This window comes from Pseudorca crassidens, chromosome 10, assembly GCF_039906515.1.
Source record: "Pseudorca crassidens isolate mPseCra1 chromosome 10, mPseCra1.hap1, whole genome shotgun sequence".
Taxonomy (NCBI): domain Eukaryota; kingdom Metazoa; phylum Chordata; class Mammalia; order Artiodactyla; family Delphinidae; genus Pseudorca; species Pseudorca crassidens.
Genome location: NC_090305.1, coordinates 15,293,047 through 15,318,108, shown reverse-complemented (window position 1 = coordinate 15,318,108; position 25,062 = coordinate 15,293,047). Strand labels below are relative to the sequence as shown.

At 38.8% G+C, this 25,062-nt stretch overlaps 1 long non-coding RNA gene across 2 annotated transcripts; it reads left to right on the top strand.

The window, feature by feature from the left end:
* Positions 1-569: 569 nt before the first annotated feature.
* LOC137232973 (uncharacterized) lies at positions 570-23,593 on the top strand. Of its 2 annotated transcripts, none has more exons than XR_010947257.1 (5): positions 570-968; positions 4,583-4,697; positions 13,646-13,773; positions 16,425-16,497; positions 23,529-23,593. It is a non-coding gene; the product is annotated as an uncharacterized lncRNA (long non-coding RNA). The 2 variants fall into 2 exon arrangements; XR_010947258.1 differs by lacking the exon at positions 570-968 and adding an exon at positions 1,491-1,801.
* Positions 23,594-25,062: the final 1,469 nt, after the last annotated feature.

Sequence of the window (25,062 nt, the reverse complement as noted above, 5' to 3'; positions counted from 1 at the left end):
AGCACAATGCAGAGCACACAGTAAGGCCACAGTGAAGCAATTCAACACTTTCAAAGTCCACTTTATCTACGAGGACAAGTTTTATTTTGTTTTCCCTTTTTTAATGAGTAAATGGCATAGTCACAATAGCTGGAAAACAAGTCCTCTCTAACCGTACCAGGCCCAGCTCCCGGGCCTCCCTGGAGAGCGCGCGCTGGTGGGGGAACTGGCACAAAGTTAGGGGTCCCAGCGGCAGCCCCGGCGCGAGGAAAAGGGAGCGCCAGCCCAGCTTCGCCAGGAACGCGCCAATCGCCCCGGGACCGGCGGGGCGGGACGGAGCGGAGCGCCTCCCTGCGCCCGGGCCGCGCGGCTCCCGGCGCATTCCAGCACCCTCCTCCCGCGCGCCGCGCTCTCTCCCCCGACAGCTGATTCATTGGCTCGGCCGCCCAGACTGCCTGGCGCCGGCCGCGTGACGTCACCCATTCACCGAGCCCGCCTCCCCCCCTCCGCTGGCGCCGGCAGGGCGGTCGCCGTGACAACGCCGACGCCACCCGGCGCAATGACTTCCAGCTGGAGCAGCCCCGGCAGCCCGCGCGCTCTCTCGCTCGCGCTGAGCCCAAGAGCGCGGGGGTGGGTTTCTTTCATTCTTTCTCTCTCTCTCTCTCTGTCTCTTTCTCTTTTTCCAGGCTCCTGCGGGTTCCCCCTGCCGGGAAATGCACTCTCTCTAGTTTTCTAGGGCTCTAGTCCCAATCTCTTCTGAAGCGTGCTCGCAGCCTCCCTTCTCCGTCGCGGTCTCCCTGGGCTCTGTGTTTTGCTGGGCAGCATCCCATGCTAGGCTCGGCAGCCCTGTTGGCGGTTGGGTTCAGCCCTTGCAGCGCTAACACCTGCAGAGTCAAGACTCCTGCCAAAAGGCGTAGAGCAAAAGGAGGAAATATTTATTGCCGGAATAGCGAAAATGGTAAACCTCAGCTGTCTTAGAGAATGCCGGGGTAGGTGTTGATTATCTCCCACAATCACAAAACAACTTTTTAATAAGAATTTGCACTATCCCCTCTTAAAACGTAGTGCTTCTTATTTTGCTTTTAAATCAGACTTCACGACAGTTAGGAACTGAACGCTTCCAAAAGGATAAATCCTTCCAGAAGAGAAAACAGATCTGGGAAGTTGTAGTGCTGTAAATTAGAATGGAGGGTGCGTGAGGGTCGTATTTGGAGGGAGCGAGGTTAGGAGAAAAGGAGAGAGGGAGGGAGAGAGAGAGAGAGAGAGGAGGAGAGATGGAAGAGGCCGGTGGTTTTCGAAGTAAGGCAAATAGTTCAGTATGCAACCCACTTCCACCCTCCCCCCCCCCTACAAAAATCTTTAAGCCCTGAAGGTGGCGGAGGTGGGTGTGGGAGGGCGGAAGGGAGGGAAGTAGTTAGCTATTGACCAGGGTTGGATGGAAGGTAATACCTTATGCTGTATTTCACTTTTTTTGGACAAACCTCTTGCTTCAGAACAGCTGCATTTTTGGAAGTAAGTCCACAGCTGAGAACTAAGCGAAACCCTCCCACGGATAGCATAAATTTGCATTGCCGAAGCTGCTCATCTGCGGGATTCTTGAGCCCAGAGGATACAAATTCCCTTTCTAGCTCTTGCAAAAATACCTCCAGTAAAAACAAGCACTTTGGCCCCTTTATGAGTCCAGATTTCAGCATATCCATCTTTGCTTTATTTATTGTTTATATATTTGGTTCTGTCTTCAAACGGATTTTAAACCCTTCGAAGGCAGAGAAGGACTCTTTCCTAAACTTTCAATCTCCTGACCCAATTGAATAGATACACGGTGAGTATCTTTTCATGATGGTGCTAAGGAATGATTACTAACCACACTAGGCACAGTTCTGAGACTACTACGTGGTAGTTAATGATCGTTAGTAAAAATAACTAATATATTAGAATTCACGTTCAAGATTGGAATATTTACTTTTCACGTTTCCCAGGAAACTGCTGGTAGCAGTCAGCAGTTTGTTAAATTATTTTTTTTAAACCCTCGAACTCATTTTGTTACCCATCAAAAATGAGGAGTTAGTGAAACATTAATTTTCTAAAATTGCTGCATATTTAAATGTGATTGTAATTGCTCCTTAGCGTTTGAAAATTGTAACATCGATACCAAATGCTTTAGAATCAAAAGAACAGTCTATTGGGGTTGGCATTTTTGTATAAAATGGTCTATAACATAATAGATGACTGATTATCCCATCCACATTATTTGGATTCTCTTAAATGCCAGGTTTCAACATTGTGGGGGGAGACCCTCAAGAGACCTAAAATAGATTTGCATATTTATTTTCTTCCTTCCTATCTTCAACTAGACTTAATCACAGGTGTTTCAGTCCCTGTAGTTTCAGTAATAGCATGAGCTGCCAGTGGTTCCAAACCTTAGCCATACTTTAGAATTACCCCATGAACTTTTAAAAAATACAGCTGGCTAGGTTCCTTACCTAGAGATTTTTGTTTACTTGTCCTGCAGTATGGCCTGGACATCTATTTTTTTTTTTTAACTTTATTTCGAATTATAGATTAACAGGAATTTGCAAAGATAGTACAAAGAGGTTCCATATATCCTTTACTTTGTTTCCACCATTGTTTACATTTCACATAACTATAGAACAGTTATAAAATCAGGAAATTGACATTGGTATAAAGTGTTCCTATAATTCTGTGTCTTCTCATCGCTTGCAGATTCTTATAACCACTAGCACAGTCAAGACATGGAACTATTCCAACACAACAAAGATCTTCCTGGTGTAGTCCCTTTTTAGTCTCCTGCCATACACACACACCATCCCTAACCCTTGGCAACCGTTTGTCTATTCTCCATCTCTATTATTTTGTCCTTTTGAGAATGTTATATAAATTGATTCATACAAGCTTGTGACCTTCTGAGATTGGCTTTTTTCATTCAGCGTAATGCCCTTGAGATCCCTACAAGTTGTTGCATGTAACAATAGTTTATTCCTTTCTGTTACTGAGATGTTTTTCATCATATGAATGTATCACAGTTTAATTATTCACCTATTGTAGGACATTGTGGTTGTTTCCTTTCTTGGGGGCTGTTCTAAATAAAGCTGCTATGAACATTCATGTATAGGTTTTTCTGTGGATATGAGTTTTCATTTCTCTGGGATAAATGCCCAGGAGTGTGATTGCTGGCTCATATGGTAAGTATATGTTTAGTTTTTTAAGAAACTACCAAACTATTTTCCAGAAATGCGGTACTATTTTACTGTCCCAACGGTAATGCATGAGACAGCCAGTTTCTCCCATCCTTGCCAGCATTTTTTATTTTAACTGTTCTGATATGTGTCCAGTGATTTCTCACCATGATGTTATTAATTTGCATTTTCCTAATACTAGTGATGTTGAACATCTTTTTATGTCTTTATTTGCCATCCACATATTCTTTTCAGTGAAGTTTCTCTTCATGTTTTTTGCCCATTTTCTCATTAGATTGTTTTGTTTCTGCTGAGTTTTGAGAGTTGTTCATAAATTCTAGATATGAGTCTTTTATCAGACATGCAGTTTGCAAGTAGTTTGTCCCAGTCATTTTATACTCTTAAAAGACTCTTTTGGAGAGCAAAGTTTTTAATTTTGAGGAAGTCCAATATTTTGATTTTTAAAAATGTGTCATGCTTTTGGTGTCGTGTCTAAGAAATTTCCACCAAGTCCTAGATCTTGAAGACTTGTTCCTATGTTTTCCTTTAAAAGTTTTACAGTTTCACAGTTTACATTCAAGTCTATAATCCATTTTAAGTTAATTATTATATAAGGTGTGACATTTAAATCAAGGTGCATATTTTGCCTGTGAATGTCCAATTTGTTGAAAAAGACTATCTTTTCTCCATTAACTTGCTTTTGTACCTTTGGAAAAATCAGTTGGTAGTATTCGTGGGGGTCTATTTCTGGCTTCCCTGTTTTGTTCTATTGATCTATATATCCATCTTTCCATATACACCACACTGTCTTGACAACTGTGGCTATGTAATAAGCCTTGAAATTGGGTAGCCTGATTCCTCTGATATCATTCGCTTTGTATGTTTTTTAAAAGCTATTCTAGTTCCATTCCCTTTCCATACACATTTTGGAATAAACCTTGCTGGGATATTTGATAGGAATTGTGTTAAACTGTATATCAATTTGGGAAGAATTGACAACTTTACTATATGGGGTCTCCCAATCTAGGAACACAGTATGTCTCTCCACTTATTTAGACTTTGTTTGATTCCTTTCCTTAGCATTTTGTAGTTTCCGTACTGGTTTGCCTACTTCTTTTCACCTTGTCTTCAGTCATTTTATGCTTATTTTTCACAATGTGTTTTTAGTTGTACTTAGGAGAAAGACTAGGGAAAAGTACTTCTGGTGCATCTTTCTGGAAAGACCCAATGTTTTCTAAAACCACCATTGGTGATTCTAAAAAAGTACAGCCAGAGTTGAGAACCATTGAGCTATACCTCTTTGTGGTACATTGTAGATTATGAAGGGGTCTCAGTATCTATTTCTGTTAGGTTTGTACCATTTTCAAATTATTTTAGTATAAGTGGATTTGCATCTTTCCCAACAGAGAAAATACTTTGACGGAGGGAATAATACCTTCTTATTCTTTGGAAGGCAGCTGACACTGGTGGCATGGACAAGACTTCTGGAAGCAGGATATCTGTATTTTAATGAGATTTGGGGTAAGGTTCTTAGCTTTTTAAAAGCCAGTAAAATTAATTCATGGTTTTTAAGAGTAAATATACGTAAAAGATGTATCAGAGAGCAAGACTAACAAATGATATATGTTTAAATATTAGTATTTCTTCCCATTGTCATACTCAATATAGCACTTATACAGTGATTATGCAAGCTAAATACTTGGGCTGGGTGTTTGAGCCAGAGGGCGTACCTTGGAAGTCTCTTATTCTTAGGCTCAGTAACAGCCAGAAAGGTAGTTATAGGGAAGATATCGTTGTAAATATATTATAAAAATGTGGATTTTTAAAAATTGATCCAAAGCAGAAAGTATGGTAGGGTAGTGGTTTAAGTCGATAAGAAAGACTATTGACAGTGCAAAGGAGAGGTAAAAGTGATTGTAATGGGATTGAATAGGGAAGGCAGTAGAGCACAAACAGTAAGTGAAAGGCTGGAAGAAAGTTAGAGGTTAAGGGCCTGGAAATTTCATTAAGTAAAATTCTTCCTACTTCTCTTTACTTTCTCATTTTCTTTTGAGAGTTTCTTCCTTTCTTTCTTTTCTTCCTCCCACCTCCCCCTCCCTCCCTTCTTCCTTTCTTTCTTTTCCTCTCTCTCTCTCTTCCTTTCTTTCTTTCTTTCTCTTTCTTTCTTTCTTTCTTTTCTTTCTTTCTTCCTTCCTTCCTTCCTTCCTTCCTTCCTTCCTTCCTTCCTTCCTCTCTCTCTCTCTCTCTTTCTCTCTCTTTGTTTCTTTCTCTCTTTCTTTCTTTCTTTCTACCTAGTCCTTAAATGTTCGTGTGATGTGAGGTTCTGCACTCTTCTTCCTTTATGTACTGACCCTGGATAATGTTGTCCAATTCAAAGCGGTATGAAAAAACTAAAAGATTCCAAATGTATGTCTTTAGATCTCTCTCTTAAATCCAGATTCATGGATTGGGTCTCTAATTATCACTGGATATCTCCAATTAGATGTGTCGCTGGCTGTTCAATTTCAACAGGCCTAAATTCTCCCTCTCATCTGTGTTCTCTGTCTCATTAAACAGCATCTCCATTAATTCAGATACTCAAGCCAGAAACTCAGGCATCATCTTTTCAAGCAACAACCAACTATTGATTTTTCCTTTAGGAATCTCTGAAAAATTGTATTGAGTACTGAGGAGAGTAATGTTGGAAGAATGCCAAAATATGTCAAATATGCCAAAATATGAGAAGAAACTGAGAACCTAACCAGTTTCAAAACTAATATTCCCTAAGACTATCTTTATAACTTATGAGGTACCTGATGGAGTTCTCTTAGCACCATCCTTAGTGTCTAGAGCAGTTATTGCCAGTATTTGAATTTTCAGTTTCATATTCTTTCTAGAACTTCATATCCTCTTATTATTATCCTTATACAGCAAGGATTTACTGTATAACACCGGGAATTATACCCAATATCTTGTAATAACCTATAATGGAATATAATCTGTCAAAAAACAAAACAAAAATGAATCACTATCACTATGATGCACACCTGAAACTAACACAACATTGTAAATCCACTGTAACTTCAATTTTAAAAAAGAGAGAGAGAGAGAGAGAGACTCGGACAAGTTAGAGTTTTAGTAAATACCAAAAATGCACCTCTAGCACTTATCCCATGGCTCTAGGGTGCTGATGTACACCATTAGCAGTTGCATGAGTCGTCTTGGCAATTGAATGTAAAAATTCAGTGTGTGTATTTCCCTTGTAGTGTTTTAAAATGTTTGGTTCTGAAGAACACCTGTTCCTCTCTCTGCCTCATTCTGTCTCTCTTTCTCTCTGACTCTCTGTTTTTCTCTTACATCTAGGCAACAAGAAAGCATTCCCTCTTTTTTGTAACTTAAAAGGTTTTTAGCAGATCTAATTTATTTGAAAAGTTCTGAATACTGACTCCTGGCAAAACGGAACTCCATAGTCTACTTATTATAGAGGCATTTATATCAAAACTAATTCCTTTATGTCTTCCTTATTAGTATGCTCACACTCACTCACTCTAGGACTGCATCTCCTATAGTCATATAGAGTATAGCACAGCTGAAGGTTAGTTTTATACTGTAATGAGGAAGCCCTGTCTGTTAGATATGAACTGGGGCTACCAGTCTCATAACTGACCACTTGCTAACATTAAACCAATGCTAAGAGTAAAGCAGGGTGATAGAAAGGAAATCTAATTTATTGTACATGTTAATGAAAAAAAGATATATCTATGTGTACATATATGTGTATATGTGTGTATTTTCTTTTTCTCCTCCACCTTGCTCCTTATCCACACGCCTCCATGGAGTGTTCCATTCATTTGTCACCAGAACTAGGTCACATTTTTGTCCCTTAGACTTAGTGGGAGACTCCCAACCCATTGTGCTTGGACTAAGTAGAATGTTACCCTATAACCATGTATGAAAAAAAAAAAAGAAAGAACTTTACAATCATTTGAAACAATGCCAATTATTACTTTTAAAAAGCTACCTGCTTTCAATTAAGCAGGAAATTATCTAAGAAGCCACTTAATTTGCTTTGGTCTGTAGTCCCACCACTGCTTTATGCTGAGTGGAGCATGAAATTAAATATGTAACAACTATCCTAATGGTTATGTCTCAGAATCCAGCATTTTAGCATCTTAGGTACTCGGAGTGGTGATAGATACAAAAACATACAAATCAAAGAACAGGACTGCACTGAGTTTGAGAAAAAATACAAAATAGTATTAATGTCCTCTCTGTGTTTTATATATTTATATATGTTTTATATATATATATATATATTTTAAACTAAGTTTTAAAAAAATCTTCTATTAATTTATACATACAGGAAGGGTAGCAGTGCCCGTATGGAAAAATCTCTCTGACTTACAATAAAATGCCACCTTTCTCCCCATGGAAATTCTTATACTAGTTTCTTGGGTCTAAATATAATATAGATTATACAAGGATATATTAGAGGAAAAGGTCATAATGAATTTTCACCATTTGGTGAAGAAATGCTAATACTAATCCCTTGTTCGAGGTATCCATCTTTGTTAAGAGCCAAGAATACATACTGTTTGCAATGGAGAAAGTGTTTATGTCGACATATAAGGGCACTAGTTTATGCAAGAAATGTTAGGAGCTTTACTAAAATGACACTTCAATCAGTACTTAACAATGTTGTAAATGCTAGATGGTTCTCAGAGCCTCTTATTTATTTAAAACATTTTTTACAACTTTAAAACTATTTTTATACTAGATAAATCTTTTCAAACACTAATCATATTACAAGTAAACATTTAAAAAATCTCTGTATAAATGCGGATAAAAGCATCCTCGTTCTTTTGTAGGTTGTATCCCAAACCAACCCTTTTCTTTCTTTCTCTTTTTTTAAACTAAGTTAGGCATTCTGGCAGTTTTACCAGGAAATTTTGACAAATAGAAAATTTGACTGGTTATCTTTATCCCCCACGTGTGAAGCAGGACAAGTTTGAGCTGAGATGGCTGGCAAGGTAACAGAGTTACTCTGAAACTCATTTATTCAATGCTAAAGATGCCTAATATTCTAGTTTCTATCATTGAATCTCTCCATACTTGATGATATTGTTAAAAACATTTTCCTGGGCTTCCCTGGTGGCGCAGTGGTTGAGAGTCCGCCTACCGATGCAGGGGACATGGGTTAGTGCCCCGGTCCGGGAGAATCCCACATGCCGCAGAGGGGCTGGGCCCGTGAGCCATGGCCGCTGAGCCTGCGCGTCTGGAGCCTGTGCTCCGCAACGGGAGAGGCCACAGCAGTGAGAGGCCCACGTACCGCAAAAAAAAAAAAAAAAAATTTTCCTGTTTTATTAAACTAAATATTATCTATAAAAATTCTCTGAGGAAAAAACATTTATGGGGCTTTGGTATTTTTCTAGCACAAAAAGTTCTCCTGCATTTGTTCTTCAGCTTTTTTTTTTTTTTTTATCAGAGAAAGTGCATAGACCTTAATCCCAGAATCCTTGCATCAGAATCTGTGCAACCTGGAGAGAACTGCTGAAACTCTCTGAACCAGGTTCCTATAAACTGCAACATTGTTTTATGTGTACAATGGGAATAGTAACTGTCTAACAGAATTGTGGGGATTGCTTGGGATGATGTAAGAAAAGCACCCCTTAAAGTGATTGACACACAGTAGGGCCTCATTATCAAGATTTAAGTGGCTCCAATTAATTGGTGGATCATCTCAGCTTTTTTTTTCTAGCTTCTGTTCTGCTCTGGCAGGTCTTGTGACAAATACTTCATGTCTGTTATTTCATTTACTCCCCCCAACAGCCTAATGAGCTCAGTCTTATTATTATCCCATTTTACAGCTGAGGAAGTCAGAACACAGAGACTGATGATAGCTTATGCACTATTTCAGACAGACAGAAGCAGGTAAGGGTGACATTTGGAGTTCAAGAGGCCGTTTTGCCTGAGACTCAGCCAAAAGTTTTCCCTCCTAGTAGGACCTATGTGCCTGCACAACATTCCTCCACTTTGATCATGCGTCTTTTGACGTGGAATATTAGTGACCGAGTAAAGGATAATGATGGTTCTAACACTACTCTGTTCGGCTTGAAATGGACAGAGTTCAGCATATGGAACTTGTTCCCAGCAAAGCCAAATCTTTGCTACAATGAAAGATATTATAGAACTGTCCAATTGCATTTATTAGACAGTACTGAAATGCAAATGTAAAGATAAAAATAAGTGCCTTTCTATAGCTAGGGGTGTGATTTATTTATACACAAGGGGGTTTAATTTTCCAATTAATGAGTGGGGTCTCATGCACATGCTAATGAATGATGTGTGTGTGGTGTAAGAGATTGTTGTGCTAAACTCAAGGTGCTCCCTGCCAGGAAGTAGATCTGTATAATTTGTATGTGTGATATCACACCTATGAAGTCAAGAAAATGAATTAATTAAATTCACAAATGTTTGGTAGAGTGACAATTTTAAGAGTTAGCCAATTCTTTAAGAAATACTTAGGGGATAATGCTTTACTAGGAAATACTTGGGCAATATTTTAAAATTCTCAACGTGGAGGAAAGATATTTAATTGAAAGGAGTGAATCTAAAGAGAGGACCTAAAATAATATTCAGAACCCTGCAATTCACAAGTCAAAACTGGTCTAATTTAGGTTAGAGTAGAGATGTCATTTGGTCTTAAGGATGTGGGACTAGCCTTTACCTATCCAAATAATCACTCCTGAGAGCCTGATATTTCTTTTCATGGGAAGTTGCATGGAAAATAGAGCTAGAAAATGAAAATGTATTTGGTTTCAGGGAGCAGTAACCAATGCTCAGCTGGTAAAATGTACCAGATTTTCAAAATAAATGACCCAAATCTTAGGGTTTTGTCCATCTACATGACATGCCTTCTGACTGAGGGTCACAGGGAACCAAAAACTTTTCTCTCTAGCCATTCCTAGTGTCCTGTGGCTGCCATGCCACAAAGAAAAGAGAAAAAAAGAGAAACAAATGAGAACAGCAACACCAAGCTATGTTCTTGTGTGATTTCTGTATAAGTTTTCTTTCTCTCTTTACTTCCTATTGGACACACACACACACACACACACTCACTCACATACTCCTTTTCTCCAACTTAGCAGGTACGAAGGGTAATCAGCATGTGTGTATGCTTGTTGAACACATATCAAAAAGCAAACTCAACTTGAAGGGAAGGAAAGGAGAAAATACAACTATTTAAGCTCTGCATTTCTAGAAGAAAATTAAAATTACAATTCTGGGGCCAGCTTCTCAATTTTATTTGAATTTACTCCCTGCCTGTGTTTGAATGCTGGCCTTTTCATACTTAGCAAAGTCTAAGCATGCAGTGAATGAGCAGAAAAAGATCATGAAAGGGACTTCTCTTGGGAAGTCACAAAAACAAAACATTATTGTAGAAATACTAGAATGATCATCAGCACATTTTTCTTATCTAACATTCTATGGTTAGAGAAACCCAGATTCAGCTCTCTGGTTTGGTACATTATGCTCTATTATGACTCAGTTTCTTATTTGTCAAATGGGTATAGGAATATGTCTTTGCAATTAACAGGAATGTTATATAAGGTGAATGAGATATCATAATGTTTAAAACACAATACATTTTTTTAAACAAAGAGAAGTGTTATGAAATATCATTAATCGACACTGTTAAAATGATGGTACAAACCATAAAAAGAATATCTTGTTTATAAGGCCCTATGAGGTAATGTTCTAGAGCACTTAGCTAATTCTCTAATCATACTGGCTCTTAGGAGCCTAGTGTAGTCAGTGCTCAAAAGTATATCTTGAATGAGTGGAAGAACTAATGAATAAAAGAGTGACTATTTCAATTTTCACTTAGGGATTAAATAATTAAAGGCCGTGGAAAAGGGGTGGCAAATATGTAGTATGTGTACCACTTGTCCAATCTCCTTTACTAATTTTATTGCTGCTACTGAAGGTAACTTTAGAATCTTTCTCAGTACAGGACCCCAATATATCCCTATCAATCAACTGGAGTTCATGTGAAAGAAAGTGTATTTGCAATCCTGAAATATTTAGAGAGATTCATAAGCAAAAGGGCAGGGTTAATAATGGGCATGACACTTACCTGGGGCCTATTAACCCTGGATCATCATGAGTATTTATGTTCAAACATACCAGGGCACAGAAGAGTCAAAAGAAACAAATTTTCCACAAAAGAGATGTCACTTTTGTGATGGAATATGATCATGTGTAATCTAGTGTGTGACAAGTAGAGAAAGTATGTTGATATGAAGATGATTAAACATAGAAATTGTCTATAATTTACTAAGCAATATTATTGTTGTTGTTATTGTTGTTAGTAGAAAGGGTGGGAACGAGGAAAGAAGGAGAAGAAATTTCTCACTTTTTCTGGCAGTGTGTGAGTTCAAAGCAAGGATAGGCTTAAAATGATGCTTTTTTGATTTCAAAGTATTCAGTTAGGTTTATTTATTTATCTACCAAAAATCTGGGTTTATATATAATTTGTGAGTACTGTGTGTACACCCAAAGTAAAGATGTGCAATTGGTATGGGACATACAAAGATGGATAAGATTGGATCCCTGAACCCGACCATGCGAGCACCCTGATCTTGGACTTCCAGCTTCCAGAACAGTGAGAAATCAATTTCTGTTGTTTATAAACCACGCAGTCTGTGGCATTTTTGTTATAGCAGCCCAAATGTCTACGACACAAATAAATACTACTAAAGTTAAAGGTAGGGGAGATTTCTTCCTTGTGGAACCAGGGTGTGGATTAGAGATAGTTTATAATAATAGCACACAGGTTAGGGCTTTAAGTAAAGTATATACAATCCATCTATTTATCCACACACACACACACAATATTTTTTTATAGAAGTGTAGTATACACGCAGAACTGTAGTGTATGGCTTGAAATATTTTCACAAAGCATACACAACCCTATAATCAGCATTCAGATCAGAAACTAGGCCATTATCATCTGGTGTATGATACATCCTGAGGGTTTTTTCTTTTTTTTTTTTTTTAAATAAAGCGTGAGGTAGGAATTGATTTTTTTTTTCTTTGCATAGGGTGAGTCAGTAATTTCAGTACCATTTGTTGAAAATATTTTCCTTTTCCCATTGAATTCTCTTGGCATATTTGCCAAAATCAATTGACTGTATAGGTGTGGGTCTATTTCTACATTCTCTTCTGTTCTTAATGGTGCCCTTTGATGAATAGAAATTCTTAAATTTAATATATATATATCTCTATACAAATGTAAAAATATACATACTTTTACAGTTAGTGCTTATCGTGTCCTACTCCAAGGTCATGAAGATATTCTCATGTGTTTTCTTCTAAAAGGTTTATTGTTTTACCTTTCACGTTTACACGATCTACAGTCCCTCTGGGACAGGTTTTTGTGTGTATAATATGAGGTAAGAATAAAGATTTACTTTTTTCCATGGCTATCGAATTGACCCAGAACCATTTGTAGAAAATTCTATCATTTCCCCAGTGCATTGCAGTGAGTGGCCCCTTTGTCCTAAATCAAGTGACCTCATATGTATGTTTCAGTTTCTGAATTCTATTCTGTTCTCTTGATATTTATGGCAATCTATACTGTCTTAATATATCTTTATAATAAGTCTTGATATCTAGAATGTAAATTATCCAGCTTTTTGTTGTGGTTCAGGATTGTTTTCGTGATTTTTGCCTCTTTGCCAAAATTCATTTGTCAATGTATATATATATATATATATATATATATATATATATATATATATATGGGTCTGCTAAGGATTTAAGTAGGATTGTGTTCACCTATCACTAAATTTGGGGAGTATTGTTAGCATTACAATATTGAGACTTTCAATTTACGAACATGGTATAACTTTCCATTCATTCATTTACATCTTTTAACATAGTTCTCCTAGTAATTCTGTAGTTTTCAATGCAGAGGTCTTGTAAATTTTGTGTTTTTTTAGGTTTATACCTAGGTATTGGATTTTTTTTGGAGGGGGGGTATGCGGGCCTCTCACTGCCGTGGCCTCTCCCGTTGTGGAGCACAGGCTCTGGACGCGCAGGCTCAGCGGCCATGGCTCACAGGCCCAGCCGCTCTGCGGCATGTGGGATCTTCCCAGACTGGGGCACGAACCCGTGTCCCCTGCATTGGTAGGTGGACTCTCCACCGTTGCGCCACCAGGGAAGCCCAAGGTATTGGAGTTTTTAAACATTTGTGATAATGTTTTCATGTGTCAACTTGACTAGAGTCCACTAGACTAGTCCTTCCTACACTGGACTAGTGATTCAGTCAGACACCAATGCTGTGAAGGTATTTTGTGTATGTAATTAGTTATTGTAATCGCTGGACCTTGAGTGAGGGAGATTACGTGGATAATCTGGCCCTCCTGGGCCCGACTGTATCAGTTGAAAGAACTTAAAGTCAGGACTGACTGAGGTTTCCCTTTCAGAGAGAAGATATTCTGCTCCTGGATGACGGTGTTGGCTTGTGCCCACGGAGTTTCATTCCATTCATGATGCTTCTGTCCTGATGGCCTGGCCTGTGGATTTCTGGCTTGCTGATTTAGCCCTCACAAATGTAAATCAATTTTCTGTAATAACTTATCTATCTATCTATCATCTATAATCTACCTATCTGCTTATCTATCATCTATCTCCCACTGGTTCTTCTTCTCTAATGGAACACTGACTGATACAGATTTTGACACTAGAAGTGGTTCCAGAAGAACGGGAGCTTAAGGATGAGTTCTCTGAATTGGTACGAGGCAGTCCATGGAATGATATAGCAAAAGAAGTACTCAAATTATTGCCATTGTATGTCCCTGATCATATACCACTACCTCAGAAAGATTAAAATACTTTACTCAAGGTCACTAGATACTGGGGAGCAGAGGGGCTCTAAGACCAAGGTCTTAACAGCTATGCTATGCTGCCTCCCCATAAAACACTGGGATTTAATTAGATATAAATTAAAGCTTTAATATTCATACTCTGTGTGATGCTAAATGTCTAAGCATCTTTTAAATGACTTTCCCCTCATTTTTGTGTTGTTGGGAAGAATATACGGTTTGGGGGATGTTGGATATGAGGAAAAATAGAGTGGGATGGTCCAGCATTTTCTGATAAGGTTTGGAATATTTTGTTCTATTCAAATCCTCATCTACTCATTTCTCAGTGGCTCAATTTCATTCTTCTGATGTCAAAGACCATATGACTTTGCTCATATTCAGAAGCCAAAGAGATTCAAAAGCCAAAGAGAATACATTTAAAAAAAATTTTTCTTGTTGTTTACAGCTGCCTAGTATTTATGAGTCTTCTCTTCTTAGAAGTGAGAATGAGCTCTGGTGGCTCTAATGGACTTGATTTCCTTGGTCAGCACGGGCAGAACATTTTTGCACAGAGGTTTGCAGGCATAATACCTGCTGCATTTTAATGTTTACGGAGATTGAAGGGATGTGTGAGCTGAATGCACCCTTGGCGAACCTTCAGTCCTAATCCCTAAGGGAACCAGGAACTGAATGAGGTCTCCGCCACCTCTGAGCAAACACATCCAGAGCAGACCTGGGAGGGATCAGGACCAGACAAGCTTGGTCCCCTGGAGAAATGTTTGGTCTTTCTAATCCTAAAGTATGGGGTTTAATGGAGTATGGAGAATCCGTTAGGAAAAGAACAGCCTAAAGAAAAAAGAGGGAGCAAGGAATGGCAAAACTGGGTTCCACACTCCAACCAAATTTAAAGAAAAAAATGTATGGGAGTAGAGAAAACACAAACCCAAAGATGCAGCCAGGAGGGACCAGGGAGAGAGACAGCAGTGCCCATTCTGCTTTTCGATATTGCATCAGAAACATTTCTGGCTCTTTCTGTATGCCTCAGATATAATAAACTTGAGGTATTCTCTTGGGAGAAACATTTAATTAATTAAGGTGCATTTTTTGCTGATCTAGGAATTTGCAGAAGGCTGTGAGAGTATTTGTATTTTCATATCTCCCACAAATCTAGCGAGATGGAGTTGTCTTTCCCATTTTCCAGACAAGCTGAGTCCAGTGACTTGTCTAAGAGCCTCAAGTAGCCTGAGAGAAACATCTCTTGACTATTTCTCAAGTAGGCACTTGAGGAAATCATGAGCACTTATATTTCCAAAATACAGTTTTGTGCGTCTTTTCGTTTTTCTGATTATCAAATAGTATTTTGAGGTAGGCAAGGCAAAGGTTGTGATGGAAAATGTGCCTGGCTGAAGAAACCAAGGCTCAGAGAGTTGGAAGGCACCAATTTTCAACCTTGGAAGCCAGAGATCTTGGGCCACATCCATCCCACTCCCCACGCAGCACAGAACTACTTAAACGCTGGGACTTTTACCTCTTTGCCTTTATCAGCCCCTCTCCCTGAAATATCCACCTTTAACTCCAACTCCTGAGCTAGATGTGGCTTCACCAGGAGCCTGGAGGGGATCCTCCACCCTATAACCATCGGGCTTTTGGGAGAAGGCTCAAGGCTCAAGGTCACGGCAGCTGGAGCTGAACCTGGGCTGGTGCCTGTGTGGCTCACATCCACCTGGAGCTGCTGGAAGAGGAGCCTGCAGGACGCCCACCAACTCAGAAAAAGTGACTCTCCTTCCAGGGGGCAGGGAAAAAAACTATTTTGTGAACAGTAATGTAAGAACAAATCTGACTCCATATTGGATCTATTCCTTTTCCTTTAACCTTTGTGCTTTGTTGCTCAGGCTTGGGCATGTTGGCTCTGCCCCTTTTGTAAAAGAATGTTGCCTATAGCCTGAAATATATGGGATAGCCTATTCTCAGGGCTCTGACCTTTAAGAGTCCGTTCATACAGAGATAAAAAGCACCACAACAGAGAATAACATTTGTCTTGTTGGAGGTTTACAGGAACATCGTGACCTGACCTACTTGGACAGCTGCAAGATCAAAGGATTCTGACGCCAAGAAATTTGCAACAACTAACCACGCCCTCCCTCACCTTGCCTTTAAAAATGCTTTGCTGAAATCCTTTAGAGAGTTGGGGTGTTTTGGGCAGGAGCCGCTTTTCTCCTTTGCATGGCCCTGCGGTAAACCTTTCTCTGCTGTTTGGCCTCACTGTGCGTCATGGGGCACATGAACTTGCGTTCAGTAACAGGAAGCCCTTGATAGGCTTACCGTGTCCTACAGGTTCACCAGGTGAAAGTAATCCAGCCGTACTTGCCTTTGAGAGGTCCTCTGTTTTCTTCCTTAACAGAACCATCTGCTGACCAGTCTGCGGTTAAATGAAACATCCGCTTTGCTTTCCTCTACCAATGGACTACAGAGAGGTAATAATAATAGTTGTCATTGATTGAGTGCTTCCTAGGCTAGGAAGTGATTTACTTATATTGCTTCATTAAGACCTTTGAGGTTATTTCAAAATTACAGAAGGGGAAAATGAGACTAGGCAAGGTAAATGGAGGTGCCTGAAGTTATCTACTTAGTAATGAGCCAGAGCAGGGCCTGGGCATGCCACGTAGAAGTCTGATGCTTCTTAATTCCACCTGCTTTGAGCCAGGGCAGGAAGGAAGGTCATTTAATACGGTACTTGGAAACTGGTTTTGCCCCACTAAAGACGCCGCGATTGAACTTTCTCAGGGAACAAGCCCGGTCCTGCTTGCCTTCTATTAATTACCTGTGCAGACAGCCTTGCACTTTAATATTGCCTCACACCTGAGACTCTCCCAAGGTTATTAGACTGAATCCTAAGGTGAGGAAAATTCTTTCTGAGCATTAGTGCTTAACGGTCTTCAGCTCAAAGCAACTGAACCACTTACAGTGTTCTGTTCTGGGCCCCAGGAAAATAAAGATAAATTAGAACTGTCCCTTATTCTCCAGGAGCTTTTAGATTTGGAGGGACCATCACCTTCAAATGAAGCAAATAGACATCCTAGATAGACACTAATATGTGACAATAAATAGAATAAGTAATGCAAATAAAAGAGAATTGTAAAAATGGGACAAAATGTACTGTATAATGTAGAGCAACGATCAGTCGAAAAATATCAGGTAGGATTAGAATAGTACCAAGGAATGTTTGGTAAGTGTATTTCCTCTGATATTAATGGTAACTTTGTCTGAAAGAGATCATTTGTTCCACAAGAGGCACATTAAAATAGTGTTCACATTGTCACTTAATTTAAATATTTTCGATAATGGATTTAGGAAGAGGTGGTCAAGAAAAGCCAATCATACAATTTAATGTTTCTGAGTAAAGTCAGATATAAAGTATTGTTTCTGAGTCTAAGTACTTAAATGAATACAAAACATTAATTCTTAGGATAGTTATTGGTATGTACTAGGAATTCACCAAATGTTCGATATTATTGCTATTATCTCTTCGATGAAGCACTGGCTTGTGTTTTAGTTAGTGGTTCAAATGAATGTTACATAATGTATAATGTTTGGTGATTGAGTTTGATTTCACACAGGCTGTTTTTAATTGCAAAAAATTTTTACCTTTTCCATTTTGTATTTTTGTCAGCAAAAGTAGAGTATTTTGGGAGAAATGCATAGCTTTGTAGCTCGGCTCAATAACTATACCCCCTCAGGTATTTACTGGTAGTTACTTCGCAAATCCGTACATTTTCAAAAGACAGATATCCTTTTACGTAATTCAAAAATGTTTTCTAGGTACTTGTTCATATTCAAAGTCTGTTATCTTGCATGAACATTCCCCAAAACATGCACCAGGCATTTTTCTCATATTTTGAGTTGTAAATATGAAATGTTCTTAAAATTTCCCACAGCATCAGTTTTCTTTGTAAGTATTTTTTTTTTTTTTTGCAGTAACGCGGGCCTCTCACTGCTGTGGCCTCTCCCGTTGCGGAGCACAGGCTCCGGACGCGCAGGCTCAGCGGCCGTGGCTCACGGGCCCAGCCGCTCCGAGGCATGTGGGATCCTCGCGGACCGGGGCACGAACCCGTGTCCCCTGCATCGGCAGGCGGACTCTCAACCACTGCGCCACCAGGGAAGCCCTCTTAGTTTTTCAACACATTTCTTATGCTTTGATAACAGATAATGTCTTATTCTGCAATTACTTTCAAGAAAATGACTTGTATAGTTTTGTAGCTTTAACTCATATTAAAACTATGCTAGGGCTTTCCTGGTGGCGCAGTGGTTGAGAGTCCGCCTGCCGATGCAGGGGACACGGGTTCGTGCCCCGGTCCGGGAAGATCCCACATGCCGCGGAGCGGCTGGGCCTGTGAGCCACGGCCGCTGAGCCTGCGCGTCCGGAGCCTGTGCTCCGCAACGGGAGAGGCCACAACAGTGAGAGGCCCGCGAACCGCAAGAAAAGAAAAAAAAAAAAAAAAAAACTACGCTAATAAGCTGGTTGTCACAGGGAACTATCTTTGTGTCAAACTGAATGTAGCATTTGAAGAAGCCAATTACAATGAGAAAGGTTCCATACCTGAGCAATACTGATATTCAGTTGTGGAATTACCTGCCCAGGTAGTATTCCCAGCCATTGTTGTCTTGATGAAATGAATTGCATTTTGTGGAAGCTGAGCTATTCCGACCATTACTTTCACGGTGAGGAAATATTTTTGAAAAGTTCTTCAATAATAAGAAAAACATGAACTAAACAGGTAGATGTAATAGAGTGGAACAAATTACCTATCATGATAAATTTGCTAGCAGTCCCTTCCTTGGAAAGGTATTTGTATGTGTTATTTGCATTCCTTTCTGTATACTTAAAGGCCATATTATGAAAGTAGTACATTCTCATACAAATTTGGAAATTGTTGAAAATAATTAAGAAAAGAATCACCAACCTATTCATGGACAATCCCTGTCAACATTTTTTATGTATATCTTTTGATTTCTTGTGCATATTAAAAAATCATTGCAGTATGTATGTATTGTTTTTTATCCTTTTGTCTGGCTTTTCTAGAATTTCATCTAAAGGGAATATGTAGTCTTTTGTGTCTGGCTTCTCTCACTTAACATAAGCCTCTTGAGAACATCTATGCTATTGCTGAACAATATTTCATTGTAAGGATATACCACTAATAGTTTATCCCTTCATCAGTTGATGGGTATTTGAGTTCTTTCCTGTTTTTGACAATTATTAATATGAATAAAGCAGCTCTGAACTTGAGTACAACTCTTTGTATGGTCACATTTTCATTTCTCTTGGATAAGTACTTAGGAGTGGAATTGCTGGGCCATATTGTATGTGTGTATTTGAATTGATAAAAAAACCTGCCAATTTATTTTCCAAAGTGGCAGTTCTATTCTGCATCCCCACAAGCCATGCATAAGAATCTAGTTGCTCGACATCTTCACCAACACTTGGCATCTTCTGTTTTTAGAAAATTTTCTTTCTTTTAGCCATTCTAGTGGGTATCTAGTGGTTTTAATGAACATTTTTCTAATGACTATTGATGTTGAAAATTTTCATGTGCTTATTTGTCTTCCTTGTGTCTTCTTTAGTACCTTTTGCCTTTTTTATTGGATTGTTTGCTTTTCTTATGGAGTTATAAGAATTTTTAATAGAGTCTGAATATAAGTCCTTTATCAGATATATGTTCTGAAAATATTTTCTCACAGTCTGTAGCCAGCCTTTTCATTTTCTTAGCAGTACCTTTTGAACAGCAAATTTAGCAAATATTTTCAGTTTTGATGAAGTCTATTCTATCAAGTTTTTCTTTTTGAGTCCCAGTTTAAAAATATTTGCCTAACCTAAAGTCAGTAAGATTTTCTTCTAGAAGTTGGATAATTTTAGGTTTTATATTTGAATGTATAATCCATTTTTGAAATAATTTTTAGATGTGACGTGAGTCAAGTTTTACCTTTTTGCATATGGATATTCAATTTTTTCTTACACCAGTATTGACAAACAAAAAACCAAATGGCTATAGATATGTGAGTCTCTCTGTGGATTCTTTATTGCATCCGTTTAATTTTCTACATTGACACCATAGTACACTTTCTTACTGTAGCTTTTCAATAAGTCTTGAAATCAGGCCATGTTAGTCCTCTAAATTTGTTGTTTTTCCAACATTGTTTTGGTTATTCTAGGTCCTTTGTATTTATGCATGAACTTTAGAACCAGTTTTTAAACTTTGTCAAAAAAGGATTTTTATCCAGAATGTAAGAGGAACGCTCAATATGAATATGTTTTTTACCTGGAGTGGGGCTGGAGCACCTCTCTTTCAAGCTTATCCTCTATTCCTTTAGCACTTCCGTCCAGTGCAACTCTAGGTTGTTTGTACAAATATGCTCATTATGTTAGAAGTCCTAGCCTATTTCAGATAGTTCTTAAAACATTTAGAAATGTGAGTACACTTTTGATGCTGAGTCCTCGATCCTGAAAGTAATGGGGCATGTCAGGCCATAAGGCAATCAGGATCCCAGTGTGTCACATTAAAAATAGGATGGGTCTTTTTGAGCAGATGCCAGATCTAGATTCTGCTAATCATTGCTGCAGCCAGAAGTCAAAGGATTCTTTCTTGCACAGGATGTACAAAGAACTGCAGTTCTTGTAGCCACAACGTGGATACCCAGAGCACTCATTATCAGCCTTGAGAATATAGAACAGTGTTACAATGTCCTGGCCTTCATGGCGGCAGCTGTGGGTATGGTCCTCTCTAAACTGAACCTTTGTTCCTCATTATAGTTATATTGTTCCAGAACTTGGATCCATTTTTTAAGCCATCTTTTTTTAGTGCTTCTCTCTTGTTGGATTCTTTTCCTACAGATAGAAGCTACCAGTTTTTTTTAGATTTTATGCCGTGCTCTGTTTAGAATGCGTATTTTCAGGCATATATCGTATTTGTCGATCAAATCTTGACAATTAAAAGGCATTTAAATGATTAGATTCTGATTATCAAAATTCAAGCCCTTGAAATAGGACGCCTGAGCTAATGCATTCCACATTCCAGCATCTCATTTGCCGATCAATGTATTCATCAGAATCAGTGATGAGAGCATATTATATACTTGTCAAAGTAAACTTATTAAAAATACATTAGTTCTAAATAAAATCTTGTATTGATTTGTCATTTCTTTTATTAATAGAAAACCTTACACCTGCTCTCAAATCCTCAAATCAAAAGGTATCTGTTTCTCAAACAGATTGAAGTTCAATGATGAGTACAATTCCTCTGTGTGTGTGGGCGAGAGGATACTAGCTCATCAGCATGCACCACTGGCATGCCTTACATTCAGAAAAACAAAGATGAGAGCAGCTATGGAGAGCAATTGATATTCCTGCACAGGTTGGAGTTGATATGCAAATGGATAAACACAATGTTACCATTCTCAGGAAGCTATATGAAATCACACCAGCAGAGGTTTGATACTGTATTTCCTTCTGTTTTAGCTCTGTTGTCATTTCAGAAACTGTGAAACTAAGAATCTCTAAGAGATGTATTAAGGGATTCCAGCCCCCAGCAGAGAACTATGTAACAATTAGCAACCACAGAAAAAGGAAACAATAAAGCATGTAACAATACAAGGAGGGTGTTACAAAATGGATTTACAAATGCTGCTGTGGTATTAGTTCAGTATGACTTTGTTACTCACTATTATTAACATAGTGCTTACCGACCTTTTAAGATCGGTAAACTGGTCTAGAGCTAATTAGGTAATAGTTTTTTTTTTTGCAGTATGCGGGCCTCTCCCTGTTGTGGCCTCTCCCGTTGCGGAGCACAGGCTCCAGACGTGCAGGCTCAGCGGCCATGGCTCACGGGCCCAGCCGCTCTGCAGCATGTGGGATCTTCCCGGACCGGGGCACGAACCCGTGTCCCCTGCATCGGCAAGCGGACTCTCAACCACTGCGCCACCAGGGAAGCCCAAGTCCTTCCCTTTATTAGGAAAGAAAAGTCTTTAAGTAGCTTGTCCAATTCCTTTGTGTTTGTGTATGCGAGAAGCTCTTGCAGACTTTCTCTTAAGCTCAGTGGCCTGATCAGGATCTCATGGGCACTGGTCACATGGCCAACCTTAGCTTAAAGGAGGCTAGAAAGCCAGTATCCTGATTTTTTGTCTTTATAGCGGGAGGAAAGCAAGACAAGAGAAGGGGATTTGGGAATGGTTGTTGTGTCTGCCCCGACTGATCTTCTCATTTCTCTGTTTATTCAACCTTCAAGACAGGCCCACTGAACTTTTAGCTCTTAATCATTAGCTCTTCATAGTTTTGCTCCCTTATGCTCTTGGCTGTATTTTTCTGTGCATGCGTTTTTTTCCCTTAGTATTTCTCCATCACTGATGGGATAAAGTCCCAGTTCCAGATCATAGCATCTGAGACCCTTTGTGCATGGCCCCTACCCCCCACTCCAGCTACCTCAACTTCTGTTTCCTCAAAGATGCTGCTCTTCCATCATGTGGACTCTCTTACTGTTTTCTAAAAGTGGCATTCTGTCTTCAGGCCCTTGTTGCCTCCAATACATAACATTTACCCGTTATTCAAGATCATCTCAATCAATATTTCTTCTGGGAAGCTTTTCCAGAAGGCCATCCTTCTGATTAGTACTGACCATGCTGCGTCATAATGGTTTTTTCACATTCCTACACTCAAGGATTTCTTGGTCTAGTGGGACAAAGGGAGTTGGGAACAGTGCCTGGCACAGGGTAAGCATGTAAAAAATGTGCAGTGTAGGAGACTGAAAGCCTGAGGAAAATAAGTATCTTTTAGTTTTTCCCTCGCAACAGCCTAACACGGTTAATAATTAATGACCCAAGATAAGTTGTTAGAACAAACTAATTTGATTAGTTGATTGAGCAAATGGGCAAAAACCATTTTTTAACCTTATAACATCAATTGAGATTAATCATCATTTTGGCTATTATATAAGTTACCAATTGCCCTGTTCACAATATAATGAACATGGTAACTCTTTTCCTATCTCCTCTCCCAAGTATGTGCTTATGTGTGTTTGTGTGACTTTATTACCTGTATTTTTCTTTCTCTGCTTCTAATTTCTCCACCATTAGTAATGGCAGTTCCATATCCCTCATTGTTCATCTGTTCGTGTCTGATTAATATTATCACCAGGTATAAGACTCGTCTCTGCCTCAGTGGAACAGGGGCAGTCTTTGTATAGAAAGCAAGGATAAATCTAAGGATTCTCACACAGAAGTCATTTAACATTCATAGCACTGACCTCTGGTAAGCAGATTTTGTGTGCAGTGCCATGAAGATTCATTGAGGGATGAAGAATTATTTTTTTTCCCACAGTAAATAACCTGAAGACTACTTAGTTCCCTTACAGACTTTTCATTCCATTAAAAAATGACAATACTGAATTCGCATCACTTAATACATACTAATATGGATCTCAGAAAATTCTCAGATTCGTTTTACCCTTTCCCACAGGATTTGAGCATCTACAGAGCATCTGTAGAAGTTGACAGAGACTGACCATCATGTAATACTGGTGAGTTGGCTGGCTTGCTAGGAGATAAGAGTCTCTTCAGTATAAGAAGGGGCACCTGAATCCTGACAGAGATAAAGATTTAAAAAAAATTATATCTTTAGATACATATTTATTTTTATTGCGATATAATTGACATATAACCTTGTATTGGTTTTAAGTATACAATATAATGATTTGATGATTTGCAATGATTTATATATTGCAAAATGATTACCACAATAAGTTTAGTTAACATCCATCACCACACATAGTTACAATTTTTTTTCTTCTTTTTGGTGATGAGAACTTCTAAGATCTATTCTCTCTTCAACTTTCAAATATATAATATTGTTAATTATAGTCACCATGCTATACATTACATCTCTAGGAATTACTTATCTTATAACTGGAAGTTTATACACTTTGATCACCTTTACCTTTTCTTACATTCTCCTCTTTATTTTTATATTCGTAATATTCATACACTTTTATGTTTGAGCATCTTGGAAATACAAGCCTGTGAAATGGGGCTCACTTAGGGCCATATTAGATAGTAAAAACAACAACCAAAACACCTCTTCTGCCTGTTGATTTACTTTGGGCCATTTACAGAACAAAATTGGGAAGCAGGTGAAGTTTTACTATCCTTATTCTTTCAGTAAACACTTATTTAGTGGTCACTGGAAAAAAAACACACACATCCTCTGGGGATTAGTCAGATGTGAGATTGAAGCCATATATTGGTTGCATGACTTTGGGGAAGTTGTTTAGCTATTTAGAACCTTGGTTCCTACATCTAAAAAAGGACTGGTAACCCTTATCTTAAGGGTTGTGAGGCTGGGACACTCAAGGTAAGTACTCAATAAATGCTGCCCATTACTGTTAGTATTATTACTGCTGTTACTGGCTCTAACATGCCTCAAGAACTATGTGAGATAAGGCACAGCCCTTCCTCAAAGGAGCTTTTTACTTTACTTGGGGTAGAAGACCAAAACCAACTAATAATACCATGATACAGCATAATTCTAGGGCAGTAATAAAGGTATAAACAAAATGTTACAAGATGAGACAATGGGTAAATTTGGACCACATGGAGACTTCAGAAAAAAACTCCATGACGAGGAAGAATCTGTGATGAGCCTTCAGAAATGAGCAGGCTCTTAGCAGAGAAAGGGGGAAAGGGACTGATTGGCATTACCCCAGCCTGCTCTTCCTTTAACCTGTATATGCTTACAATGGCTTCCACTACATTCTTCCTCCTTTTTGTACCCAGTACCTGCCTCCGAAAACAATACAAGACTGTTGTTTGAGGGGAAGCACTCTATTATTACATTTGTGTGTAACTCTTGTGTGGAAGTCATGTGGAAGGTTGTATGGTTAAAAGGTACTGTTGTTTTGTGTTCTGTTTGTAAAGGGCAGGGACCTACTGGATTTAAGTGAGAACCAGTCACCTTGAAAGGAGTGTCTCAGGCTGGACAGCCAGAAACCAGAGAG